Raw genomic sequence first — 14,044 nt, forward strand, 5'->3', positions numbered from 1 at the left:
TATTCGGGGAATAGACACAGTCTTAATAGATTGGACAGCGCAAGTACTTCTAACATTTAAGCGGGTAGAACAAAAGCCATCATAGCAGTTATTTGAGAATTGGCTTACTAGTCAAATGGAGTGTAGAGTCCTGGAGATGTTGTCCGACAGGAGTTCTGCTCCGACTCTGCTGGGGTGCAGGCCATCAGCGCGAAAAAGCGCTCCCAGAAAAGATTCCAATTATTAACAAAGAGCAGTTTCTGTTCTTTACACCATGACAATAACCATTCATTTAGAGCAAAAAGTCTACTGAACCTTTCGTGTCCTCGTAGATACGTGGGCAGCGGTCCTGACACGATGATCGTCGTGCTGCGAACCGTCTCAATCAGGCTCCTGAAGTCCCTCTTCAGCGTCTCCGTCTGCCGCTGCATGGTGTCGTTAACCCCGGCGTGAAGCACGACCACTCTGGGGCTCTCGTCAGCCTTCAGGAACGCGGGTATCTGCGCAGAAACATCGAGAACACGAGCACCAGGGAAACAGTGAGTGTGCACTTTACCTTCGGCTAACGTAGCACGGACGTGTCGGACGATGGAGTCTCCGACGATCACAGCGTCGCGTTCTGTCTCGCGGAGGGGAGAGAAGCGGTTCCATGTGGAGATCTCGAAGACCGGAGGGGGAGAAGTCATCGCCCGGGGCCTGGCTCGCGTCCTCCGCTGCAGATGCACCCAGGGTCCGTGGTGTCCCGGCACCGGTGTGAAGGACATCTGGGCAGATCGCGTCCTGGGTGCACCGGGCCTGTGCAGAGAAACACACGGGGTGGAGGTGGTGGGACTGTTAGTAGCACACTGCATACTTACCCTGGACTTGTGAGCGTCAGCCTGGGAGGTTTCCAGCACGGCTCTCCGCTCTCTCAGCTGGGCCTGCCTCTGCTCCAGGACCCGAATCTGCTTCTCCACAGCCTCCAGCTCGAGCTGCACCCGAATGCAGCTCGAACGTGTCGTCACCTGCACTCAAAGGTAGACAAACATCCGCCATTAAAGCAAGTAACAGTGAGTAAAGCAATTGTAATGTGTGTGAATAGAGTATTAGCGATGCACGCGGGTTTAGCGACAACCACGCTGGTGATGCTAATGGGCTATAAGCTACTAGCGGACTCGGGAAATCAAAATAAAACTAGTGTTAACAAGGTGCTCTGATTGTTTTTGTTGTAGAATACGATAGAGGATATATTCACATGTTATAGAAACGAAAATGATGGTGTATAAAATAGATTTCAACAATAAAAAAAATAGACGATAGAGAAATAACGTGACGGAGCTCAAACTAGAGGCATACGACAGCAACAGAAGGATCTGTCACGCTGGTGCTCAGACAATAACCTGATAACCCCCGCCCGAGGTCGAGTTCGACGACGTCAACTTCGCGGAAGTTAGCTTCCGCCCCCCCAACGCCGTCGCGAACTTCGTCGCCTTCGAAGAAGCTGGCGAGGAAGACGACTCCATGTCGCTCTAGGCGTCGAAAAGGATTGGGGGTCTCAGTCGGACCGCCCCGACCAAGAGGGCCCTGCAGACCTCCAGGAGGAGCTCGTCAGGGTCCTAAGCAAGGCCGTCACGGAGCTGGACCTCGCTTGGAACGCACCTGACGAGCCTGTGAAAAGTAAGCTGGACTCGTGGTTCCTCCAGTCGAGCCGCCGCCAGGCCGCACCGAGGAGAAGAACCCCGTTCTTCCCAGATGTGCACGAGCACGTGGTAAAGTCGTGGGCTGCACCCCAATCGGCGCGCACCCACTCTGCCACGCAGGCTATGTTTGCACACGTGGACGGGGCGGAAGCCCACGGGTATGTGCGCATGCCCCCCTTCGAGGAGACTGTTGCCGCGCACCTGTGCCCGTCTTCCTCTGCGTTGGGTTCGGACCGCAGCCTGCCTTCCAAGCCGTGAAGATTCACGGCCCCACCAGGCGGACAAAGCCTATGCTGCTGCAGGGGAGGCAGTTTCTGCTCTTCACGCTATGGCTATACTGCAAGTGTTCCAGGCGAAACTGCTTCAATCCCTCGACGGCGGCGCAGTCGGCCCTGACGTCATCAGGGATCTGCGCGCGGCAACTGATCTCGCGCTGATGGCTACTAAGCGCTCTGCTCAAGCCATCGGCCGTTCCATGGGGTTCATGGTCATCCTTAACAGGCACCTGTGGCTTACCCTAGCTGACCTGAAGGATGCAGACCGCAAGATGCTGTTAAACGCTCCAGTCACTCCCTCCGGCCTCTTTGGTGACGCCGTGGAGTCGGTCACGGAGCGTTTCTCCGAGACGCAGAACCGTGCCAAGGCGATGAGCCACGTGATGCCCCGTCGCTCACTCCAGTCACCATCTGCGAGGTCCCTCTCTTCTTCTGCGCCTCGCCAGGCTCAGGGACCGGCTAGACAGCCCGTCGTGGCGCCCCGCCCCGAGCCGGACTCTCGTTTCGGCCGAAGCAAGCAGTGGTCAGGGCCTGGAAGGAAACGTCAGGATCAGAGGAGAAGCCCGCGCCGCGAGAGAGCCAGCGCGCCATCCCCGGCTACCAAGCCATCTTCCTGACGGGCCGTTAAGGAGGAAGAGAGAGCGCGCTGGAGGCCCCACCCCCAAGCGCCATGTTCAAGAGCATCATGTTCCCCATGTTCCTACGGGCGACGAATGCTATGTGGGTTTAAATGCTGTTTGTGTGAATTACACAATAAAAACATGTATCCATCCACAAAAAGAGCTTTTTCTTCCTCTTGCACCCAACACTACACTGATGTGTCACTCGCCCTGTCTCAGAGCAGCGCAGAGCCACAACCCATGATTATAATGGCCTCTCGAGGGCGCGAGAGTGCCAACACAATGCCCACCGCGAGCCACCCTCCCGCCAGTGGTTCTAGCCTCGCAGGGACGGGGCGCCGGTCAAAACACACCATCAGTGGTTACGGTGGCCGTAGAGCTAACGCGTCCGCTGTTTCACTTCCTGGAAGCGTGGGGGGCTATCCCGGGCTTTTCACCGTGGATACTGGGAATAATTCAGCACGGATATTCTCTTCAGTTCAAACGCAGACCTCCCCCGCTTCAATGGCGTGGTCCCGTCACTGACTATCCCCAAAAACCTTCCCGTTCTGAGACAGGAAGTTCTCAGTCTGCTCGAGAAAGGAGCGATAGAGCGCGTCCCTCCGAACGAGCAGGAAAGCGGCTTCTACAGCCGCTACTTTGTGGTGCCAAAGAAAGATGGTGGACTCCGTCCGATTCTGGACCTGAGACCCATCAACCGAGCACTTCACAAGCGCGCGTTCAGAATGACAACGCTGAAACAGATCTTGGCACAGATACGGCCCGGGGACTGGTTCGCCTCAGTGGATCTAAAAGACGCATACTTCCATATTCAAATAGCGACGCGCCACATGCGCTTCCTGAGGTTTGCTTTAGAAGGCACGGCTTATCAGTATTCAGTGCTCCCGTTCGGCCTCGCCCTCGCCCCCCGCACATTTTCGAAGTGTGTGGACGCAGCGCTTTCTCCCCTCAGATCGAGCGGAATGCGCATCTTGAATTATCTGGACGATTGGCTGATTTTAGTCCACTCAAGGGATGTGCTAATCAGTCACGTGGAAACACTGCTTCGCCATTTGGATACGCTGGGGACTGCGTGTGAATATGCAGAAGAGCGTGTTTTTACCGAGCCGGACTATAACATATCTGGGAGTATGTTTGGACTCGATGGCGATGCGAGCTCATCTCTCTCAAGAGCGAATAGAGGCAATTTCATCGACTCTGCGTCGTTTCAGACCGGGCAGGTTGGTTTCACTGAGGGAATTTCAGAGGCTTTTTGGGACTGATGGCGGCGGCTTCTTCAGTGTGCCATCTGGGTCTGCTGCATATGCGGCCCGCTACAGTTTTGGCTGAAGACCCGAGTTCTGCCGAGGGCGTGGTATTCAGGCCACAAGCGCATTACGGTCACTCACAGTTGCGTCAGCACTCTGAGAATGTGGAGCAGCCAGGATATGTTCAGCCCAGGAGTTCCTTTGGGTATAGTGATGCAGCGCAACCCGTGGTCTCGACGGACGCGTCGACTGCAGGCTGGGGAGCGGTATGCCTGGGCGTTTCCTGCCTCAGGCCTGTGGTCGGAGTCACAGAGAAGGTGGCACATAAACCATTTGGAATTGGAAGCAGTGTCCTTAGCCCTACAAGCCTTTCGGTCTAAATTGGAGCGGCAACATGTACTGATTCAAACTGACAACACGTCTGTGGTCTCGTACATAAATCGCTAGGGCGGCGTGCGTTCCAGAGCTCTTTTCAAACAGGCAGCGAGTCTCCTGTTGTGGGCAGACCGACACTTTCTCTCCTTAAGAGCGGCGCACATCCCCGGTATCCTGAACCGTGGAGCAGACATGCTTCGAGGAACGGGATTCCTCAAGGAGAGTGGAGGCTTCACCCAGGATCAGTTCAAATGATTTGGGATCGATTCGGGAGGGAAGTGGATTTGTTTGCCACAAGCGAGAACACGCACTGTCAGGCGTTCTTCTCGCTATCTCACTCCCCGATGCCAGGAGATGCTCTGACATCGCGTTGGCCGGAAGCCAGACTTTACGCGTTCCCTCCGGTGAAGATTCTGCCTATGGTGTTGTGCAAAATCAGGAAGGAGAGAGCGTCAGTTATACTCGTGGGGCCCCGAACTGGCCGAATCAGCCCTGGTTCGCGGACCTGAGAGAGTTTAGTGGGTGGCTCCCCCATGGCAAATTCCCCTCAGAAAGGACCTGCTGTCTCAGGCGAACGGCACGATATGGCACCCCAGCCCCGGGCTGTGGAACCTTCATGTGTGGCCGCTGCGGGGACCCTAAATGAGTGGGACGCTCTGCATTCACGAGTGCTGAGCACACTTACGGAGGCGCGCGCGCCGTCTACCAGGCGCCTGTACGCTCTGAAATGGGGAGTTTTCACAAAATGGTGTCAGGACATTGGTATTGACCAGGGGACCTGTTCCGTGTCGGATGTTTTGCGCTTTCTACAGCACAGATTGGATTGTGGGAGTTTGCCATCCACGCTGAAGGTGTATGTGGCCGCTATTGCTGCTTTTCGTTCCCCGGTTGACGGGCAATCGATCGGTAAGCACGCTCTAGTTATCAGTTTTCTCAGGGGAGCGAGGAGATTGTGTCCTTCACGGCCGCCCTCCGTACCGCCGTGGGACCTAGCTCTAGTTTTGAGGGCACTATCTCTACCACCGTTCGAGCCCTTAGCTTCCATTGCGGTTAAGGAGCTTTCCCTGAAGAAGGCCTTGCTTCTTGCTCTCGCCTCGGCGAAGCGCATTGGAGACTTACACGCGTTTTCGGTGAACGACGATTGCATATTTTTCGGACCTGGCGACTGTAATGTCACTCTCCGGCCGAGACCAGGTTACGTGCCGAAGTCACTCAATACACCATTCAGAGCACAGGTTGTTTCCCTGCCCGCCTTATCTGCTGAGCCGCCAGCCTCGCGTGACGCTGATGCTCAGAGCACTGTCTGCCCTGTTAGGGTTTTGCGGATGTATGTGGATCGCTTGGCCGCCTTTTGTCAGTCGGACCAGCTGTTCATGTGCTTTGGTGGATGTAATAAGGGACATGCTGTTTCAAAACAGAGACTTTCTCACTGGATTGTGGACACTATTATGTTGGCTTACGAATGCCAGGGGAAAGATTGTCCCCCTCAACATCAAAGCTCATTCCGTGAGGGCAATTGCTTCCTCATGGGCCTGGGCTAGAGGTATGTCTATCCAGGATTTATGTCTTGCTGCTGGCTGGTCTTCCCAGAACACATTCGCCAAGTTTTACAAGCTGGATGTACCCTCTGTAGCGTCACATGTACTTTCGATGAGTTAAGTTTCATTCATATGTTGTGAACTGTTATAACCAGCTATACAGTAGTTACCATAGCTGCTAACTCTGTGTTATGGTTTATAAGATTACGCAGTTGTCACCACAAACGCTGTCGACTCTGTGTTTAACTCTCATGCTTGAGTGCTCATTGTGTTGTGTCTGCCCTAGTCAGTGCAGCCTTCATGTTCATTGCATGAAGATATGCAAATTTTGTTAGGGTCGGAGCAGGTGTTTCATTGGTCTAGTTCCGCCTATCAGATGCGAGTACTCTTAGCGACGCGGCTATTGGCTGGAACTGTCTCGCTTATGTGTGGGTGTGATTGACCCCGTTCAGGGCTTATCTTCACTGCTCTCACGGCAGGATTTAATACGGTTCCCATATACGTCTTAGCTGACGTAATGTTGAGTTACCGCCTTGATAGGGACGCCTCCGGTTACTATCGTAACCTCGGTTCCTGAGAGGCGGGAACGAGACATTACGTTAGCCGCCGTGGTTGCTGTTTGATCAGCTGTGCTAGCGTTCAGTCGTGATTCTGACGTAATTTTCGCACCCATGCATTTTATACTGCCGGTGACGTGTCAGTATTTGCATGCTTCGCTCGTCAATTGGCCAGCTGTCCCCAGCTGGCGTTAGCCATAAAGATTTCAGCGAAAGTGGAGAAGGGAGGAGTTCCCATATACGTCTTAGCTGACGTAATGTCTCGTTCCCGCCTCTCAGGGAACCGAGGTTACGATAGTAACCGGAGGCGTTCTCACTCAGAGTTGTAACAAAGTTTAAGAACATCAAGAGTGTTGAAGACGTGGCTTTGGATCTGCACTGAATTAAAAGCAAATCTGCAAAGGCTATAGTTTGCTAGCGAAGAAGATCTTTATTAGATGAACACCGCGTGTGCTGTCTACGGTTCGACAGGTATATCTTAGGCTACATTTGATTACAGTACACGATACCATGACATTAGTTTGTGGTACATGTAACTTATAACAGAGGGGGGCCAAGTTGAATGCAGCTTCCAAAAGACAAAAAAAATAGCGGAATAATAATTTCTATATTTGATACAATTACACCGGCGTGAGAATGTTCAGCGAGTCTCATCATCAGCTGCTAAATTCAGATTTGCTTTGGCTGGCTGGCGCTGAGCCAGAGACAGACACGTTTTTACAGCACTGCGCATTATAACCAATCACACAAGATTCTGTTGAGCTTATGAATACAATGGCCAATCAAAGGTGTTCTGATGAGTCATCGCTAAAATGCCTGTGCTTCCTTCACTCTCTGAATACCTCTTTCTGACGAATTCTCTCATCAGAAACAAAGTGCAGATGTGTGTACGAATCTGTAAATAAGATTGATTTCACAGTGTTAACGGTTTCAGTGCAGATGTGTGTACGAATCTGTAAATAAGATTGATTTCACAGTGTTAACGGTTTCAGTGACTTTAATGGGAGTTTTTGAGAGACTGAACTCTAGACTGTCAATGAAAATGTTCTTTGATAATGTAAATGTTATTTGCTCTCTTTCTGTACAATGAAAGATTAGTAGCCAATTTTATATCACATTAACTTTCAACGTTAAATTCACATTTAATATAAAGTCAGTCGTATTAAAAATGTTATGGCATGACACCCATATCTGTTCCTTAAGTAAACTGAAAGGTTTTTATTCATAGTTTATAGATTACATTATTAGGATACTTTGACCATCGCATATTACATACCTCCCCAGTCTAGGGATGGGAAGGAGTAATAAAGAAAACAGTGTTTTTTTCCCCTTCTACTGACTCTCACAAGACATCATAATTGATGTAAAACAGAATAGAATTTATTAAATGCAAGGAAGCAAACAGAACTTCAGGAGGGGTCCAGGCCAACATAAACAGAACATAATAACTCCCAAAAACAACCCAACTAATCAACAAAAAAAAAAAAAAAAAAAAAAAAAAAAACACACACACACACACAACAAAAACAATAAATCTTGGACCTAACAATTAAAGAAAATAACTCACATTTGGGTTGAGTAAATCCTCCCACAATAGGACTAATAGAAATTCTAACAAATGTCTAATCACCAACAAATAAACCACAAACACCAGTAAAATCAGCAGAAGGTACTCGTGCTCCAAGTCTCCACACATCTCAGCTCTGCCTTTTGTCTCCAAACACTTCCTCTGGTGAGTCAGTCAGGATAGTGCAGTCATCAGAGGAGGGAGGGAGGGAGAGAGGGAGGGAGAGAGAGAGAGAGAGAGAGAGAGAGAGAGGAGACTTTTAAACACTTTTTTATTTGACATTGTAACATTAACCAAAAAAGGTGCTTAATATAACTTTACAACTTTCCCATTATTAGGCTAATATATTAGCATTTCTTCCTTCTTTTTCAATTTTATATACCTTCCAAATACAATGTTCTCTTTGAGAACGTGAATATTTACACCCAACCAACCAACCAACCAAGCCAACCAAAAATTTACAAAAAAAAATAAACAGTGTTTTTGAAAAAACCCAACCAAGACTTGATAAAATACCCTCTAAAAAACTAAAGAGAGCATACAGTCTTTGACATTCACAAAAAGTGTGAAACACAGTTTCTAATACATTGCAAAAACTACAAACTGGTAATATATCAGGATTACATTTAAACAGAAAGGTTTTTTTGGCATTGCACAATGCAAAATACGCCACTGAAGGTCTCCTGACCGCTTAGGTAAAGGACTTTTATAAAACAACCACCAAGAAATTGACTGTTCATAAGATAAGAAACCTACATTTTTACATTAAAAAATTTAATTTTAACACATACAAAATACAATTGTCTTTTATTTATTTCCAGAAACGATTCATGTTCTAGCTCTCAAAATGAAAGGGCTGTCTTTGTTTTTTATCATCTTGATAATTCTGTGGAGTAATAAACACCTCAGGAAAGAGGCATTGCTTTAACCCAGTAGACAAAAACCTTTCAATAAACTGTCTAAGCAACACCGGAAAGGATTCTTTCAGCTTATTGAAGATGTTTCCAACAATTCTCTCAGATTTCCCCCCAACTTGTCTACAAATTTCTTGCACTGAATTCCATTTTCTTTCTTCTTAATCAATTAAATCTTCTACTTTTGAAATACCTGCTGAAACAAAATTCTTAATTTCGGTATCTGACATATCTTTTTGGCAAAACCATGAATTATAAAAAAAGTGGTTTGTCAAGGCCAAAATGCTCTTCTCGGTCTGTTTTAAATTGATTCCAGACACTTAGATCATTCTTATAAAAACTAGTAAAAGATGAATTTTTAAACATTTCATTTGACATCAGAAATAATTGTCTGTCAAGTCCTCTTCCACCAGTGTTCCATAAATTGGCTAAACTAAACATAATCCATGGCTGAGGGTTCTGATCATAAAGCAGTCTTTGAGCTATTTGTAATCTCATTGCCTTAACTTTTGAGACTAGATGGATAAGGCTTTGACCGCCCTTAAATGCTGGCAAACTCAAAACTCCTGAATTCAGCCAGTGATGTCCTCCATTTACATTTACATTTACATTTAATCATTTAGCAGACGGTTTTATCCAAAGTGACTTACAAATGAGAACAGTAGAAACAATCAGATCAACGAGAGAACAACAACGGTATACAAGTGCTATGAGAAGTCTCAGTTAGTCTAGTACAGAACACGTAGCCAGGGTTTTTTTTTTTTTTTTGGAATATGATAGAAAAGAAAAAGAAAAAAGGTAAGTACTAGTATTAGTTGGTTAAGTGCAGGCGAAAAAGATGAGTCTTTAGATGTTTTTTGAAAATGAATAAAGACTCAGCTGTTCGAATTGAGAAAGGGAGGTCATTCCACCAGCTGGGAGCAGTCCAGGAAAAAGTCTGTGAGAGTGATTTTGAACCTCTTTGGGATGGCACCACAAGGCGTCGTTCACTTGCAGAGTGAATAAGATTGAATTAGTGAGTTTAGGTAAGTTGGCGCCGTGCCAGTGGTCGTTTTGTAGGCAAGCATCAGTACCTTGAATTTGATGCGAGCGGCTACTGGTAGCCAGTGTAACCTGATGAGGAGAGGAGTAACATGGGCTGTTTTCGGCTCATTGAAGACAACCCTCGCTGCTGCATTCTGGATCAGTTGTAGAGGCTTGATAGTACATGCAGAAAGGCCCGCCAGGAGAGCATTACAATAGTCCAGTCTGGAGAGAACAAGAGCTTGGACAAGAAGTTGGGTGGATTGCTCTGACAGGAAGGGTCTAATCTTCCTAATGTTGAATAAGGCAAATCTACAGGACCGGGTCGTTGTAGCAATATGGTCTGTGAAGCTTAACTGATGATCCATCACAATTCCTAGGTTTCTGGCTGTCCTGGAAGGAGTTATGGTTGACGAACCCAGCTGTATAGAGAAGTTGTGATGAAACGATGGGTTAGCTGGAACCACCAGCAGTTCAGTCTTAGTAAGGTTGAGCTGAAGGTGATGGTCATTCATCCAGCTAGAAATGTCACTCAGACAGGCTGAAATCCTCCCCAAAACAAATCCACAAAGTGTCTCTGGAGTAGTTGTAAAGGTCTGTTGGAGGGTCTAAAACGGACAGACGATGCCACAACATAGAAGCAGCCAAATTATTTATGACTAATACCCTTCCTCTATAGGACAGTTGAGGTTGAATCCACTTCCATTTCTGAATGAAAAGAACTGGGATGCTACTCCATCCCAGTTCTTTGTCATATATTGCTCGGTACCAAAGAAGATTCCAAGAATTTTAAAGCCATCTGTTTTCCACTGACACATTTTAGGAAGATGAGGACTTTCTTCTTGCCACTGGCCCAGAAGTAGTGCATTAGTTATATTCCAGTTTACCTGCGCTGAAGACGCTTTCTGTAACAGATCCAGACTTATATTCAAGTGATCAAAATCTTCTTGAGATCTTATCATCACTGTTATGTCATCCGCGTAAGATGTAAGGCTTAGTTATCATCAGGATTAAGAACTGAAATGCCATGTAAATTTTTTCTCAAAATTCTCAGCAAGGGCTCTATGATCAATGTATATAGAAGACCACTGGAAAAGTTCTTGTTAAAACTCCATGAATCTTCAACATCCTGTAAACGTCACTATATAGTAGCTGAATTTGTGAGATGAATTTCTCTCCAAACCCAAAAGCAGTCAGAGTTTTAAAGAGGTAGTGATGGTCGACTCTGTCGAATGCCTTTTCCTGGTCAAGTGTACAGAAGTCCAACATCAAGCTTGTATATATCAGTTAACTGTAATAGATCACACACTAGAAACAAGTTATCAAAGATGGAGCGTTTTGGAACACAGTATGATTGATCCTCATGGACTATGGAAGCCAAGCATTCTTTTAGGTGATTCGTTAATGCCTTTGAAAGAATCTTGTAGTCTGTGTTTAAAATTGAGACGGGACGCCAGTTTTTTTAAGGACCTCAAGTCACCTTTTTTAGGTAATAGAGTTATTACAGCTCTTCTGCAACTAAGGGGTAAAACTTTAAATTTTTCACTTTCAGTAAATACAGAATGTAAATCCGGTCCAATAAGTGCCCCAAAAAAACTTTGTAAAATTCAGATGTTAGACCGTCTAACCCTGGGGATCGTTCAGCAGATTGCTGTTCACAAGCTGTACTTAATTCTCCAAATGAAAGAGAATATTCTAGTTCTTTCTTGCTTTCATCCTTTAATTTAGGAACATCCTTAAGAATACATTCCACAGCTTTAGGATCACAAGACTGAGCACTGTCAAGTTCTTCATAGAATGACAAGGCTTGTAAGATTATATCCTTTTTATCTGTTGTCTCTCTACCATCGGGTAGTTTAATATGATCAACTGATTTTCTCTATCGAACTTTCCTTTCCAGGGCAAAAAAGAATGCTGAGGAAGAGTCCATGTTGTGAAGTTGAGCAATTCTTGCTCAAACTATTGCTCCTTGGTCTCTTTCTTCATACACATTTTTTTAAAAGAAATTTATTCTGTTCAAGTAGATCTTCACTTTTCCCATCTTCCCCACTTATGGAGCTACTTAGCTTTAAAATTTCTTCTTCCAAAAGTTTTATCTTCTTTTTAGTTTCATTCGTATTATTTTGTGTATACTGTTGGCAGAAAGACTTCATCTGGATTTTTCCAATATCCCACCACTGGCTTAAGGATTTAAACTGTGACATTCTCTCTCTCCAAGTGTGATATTTTAAGAGTCTATTATTAAAGTGCCAATAAGATTTATTATAAGTATTCAATGTTGTGACCGTGACAGATATAAAGTGATGATCAGATAGGGGTGTGGGACTAATACTACTATTAAGAAAACATTGTCTTTTAGATTTTTGAACATAAATTCTATCTAGCCTGGCTCCAGATATAATTTTTGAACCCATCTTTAAACCAGTGTATATTGTTTTTCTTTAGGAAAGGATTCTCTCCACACATCAACAAGTGCATGATATTTTAAAACATTTCTGAGCGCTTCTGCTGATTTGGGCTGAGGCTCATCATGATTCCTATCAACTGTATAATCAATAGTACAATTAAAATCCCCAGCTACAACTATTACTCTTTCTTGAGGAATTCCATTAATCACTTCTTGTAATTTTCTAAAATATTCAATTCTGTCAGATCCAACGTTAGGGGCGTAAACATTAATAAATGAAAAAGATAAACCTTGCAAAATAATATCTACTCATTGCATTCTACCAGGTATAATATCTATCATATTGGAAGCCTGTTCTTGAAGTTTAGCAGATATCAAGATAGCTACACCAGCACTAACATTTGACCCATGGCTAAGAAAAACTTGCCCTTTCCACTCACTAAGCCATTCTATCTGGTTATAGTTATCAGTGTGAGTTTCCTGCAAAAAAAAAAAAAATTACACCTGTCTTCTTTAAAGTTTCCTGCAAAAAAAAAAAAAAGCAATCCTTTTTCCTGCACTACGGCATCCATTAACATTTAAAGATCCAATGCTCAAGGACGCCATAATTATTAAAAGGGAAATTTTAATGCAGCCGAGTACCATTCTGCAAGCTTAACCCGTTACACTTTTTTATTGCTACGTTGGATCATCTTTTTCACTTTAGTAATTATCTTCTTCAGACGATATAGTTTCTGTCTATTGAATTCTTCAAGAGTTGCATTTGTCGTTATATATCTAGAAGAGGCAGGAAAGCTTTTCAAATCTGGAAAAAACATTTCAATCTGGGGATTTCTGGTACCTTTAGTTTTATCAAGGAAGACACTTATTTGTTTTACAGAATATAGTCTGGAGTTTGTATCACTCGTTTCTAAAGATCCTGCTTGTGAATCGGTTTCTTCCATGTCAAAAAAAACTCTTCACTTTCACTTCCATTATCTGAATCGTGATCTGACTGGATAGTATCTGTACTTACATTTGACCACTGACTACATTTCCTTTCTTCGGTTTCATTTTCATTTGTCACAACACTTTGCTCTTCTGTGTTTTTTTTATTTTGTGGTAAACACGTATTTTCCTTACTTTTAGACTGAGAACATGCATTTTCTGACTGACTTACATCAGAAATCTCAGCTCTCTGTTCTGTTTTTTTGTCGTGGTTTGTATTTTCCTCTCGGTTCTGTGGCTCTGAGTTTGTATCTACACACACATTAGAGCTGCCCTCTCCTGCACTGTTATCAGATCTAGGGCACGTCTGCCGAACATGACCATGTTCCCCGCACACATAATACCGAATTTGTTCCGTGCTGATAAAGATTGTGTAATCTTTACCTTCGATTGATATTTTTAATCGCTACTTCAAGCGGGTCATTTTGTGCATTTGGTATTAGATACGTGAATCGTCGGAAAGACATAATGTGCTTTATGTCAGGATTTTTGAGCCCTAAAGGGATCATCCTGATCGGCGCAGTTACTTTACCATAACGTTCTTTAACAAATTTCTAATCACCAACAAATCAACCACAACCACCAGTAAACTCAGCAGACGGTAATCTCACCCCAAGTCTCCACACTCCAGACATCCTGGCTCTGCCTTTTGTCTCCAAACATTTCCTCTAGTGGGTCAATCAGGATAGTGCAGTCATCAGCAAAATCATCCACTAATTGACCTCCACCTGTTAGTCCTTATCAGCGTTTGAGAGGGAGAGAGAGAACAAACAGACAAGGCACTTACACAAAAAGAGACACTCCCACTTAAGTAGGTCCTGGGACATAGCAATATTATCTAACATAATCTATGAAGGTGAGAATCAAGATATTTCA

The sequence above is a fragment of the Cyprinus carpio genome, chromosome A5 (genome assembly GCF_018340385.1).
Source record: "Cyprinus carpio isolate SPL01 chromosome A5, ASM1834038v1, whole genome shotgun sequence".
In the NCBI taxonomy this organism is placed as follows: domain Eukaryota; kingdom Metazoa; phylum Chordata; class Actinopteri; order Cypriniformes; family Cyprinidae; genus Cyprinus; species Cyprinus carpio.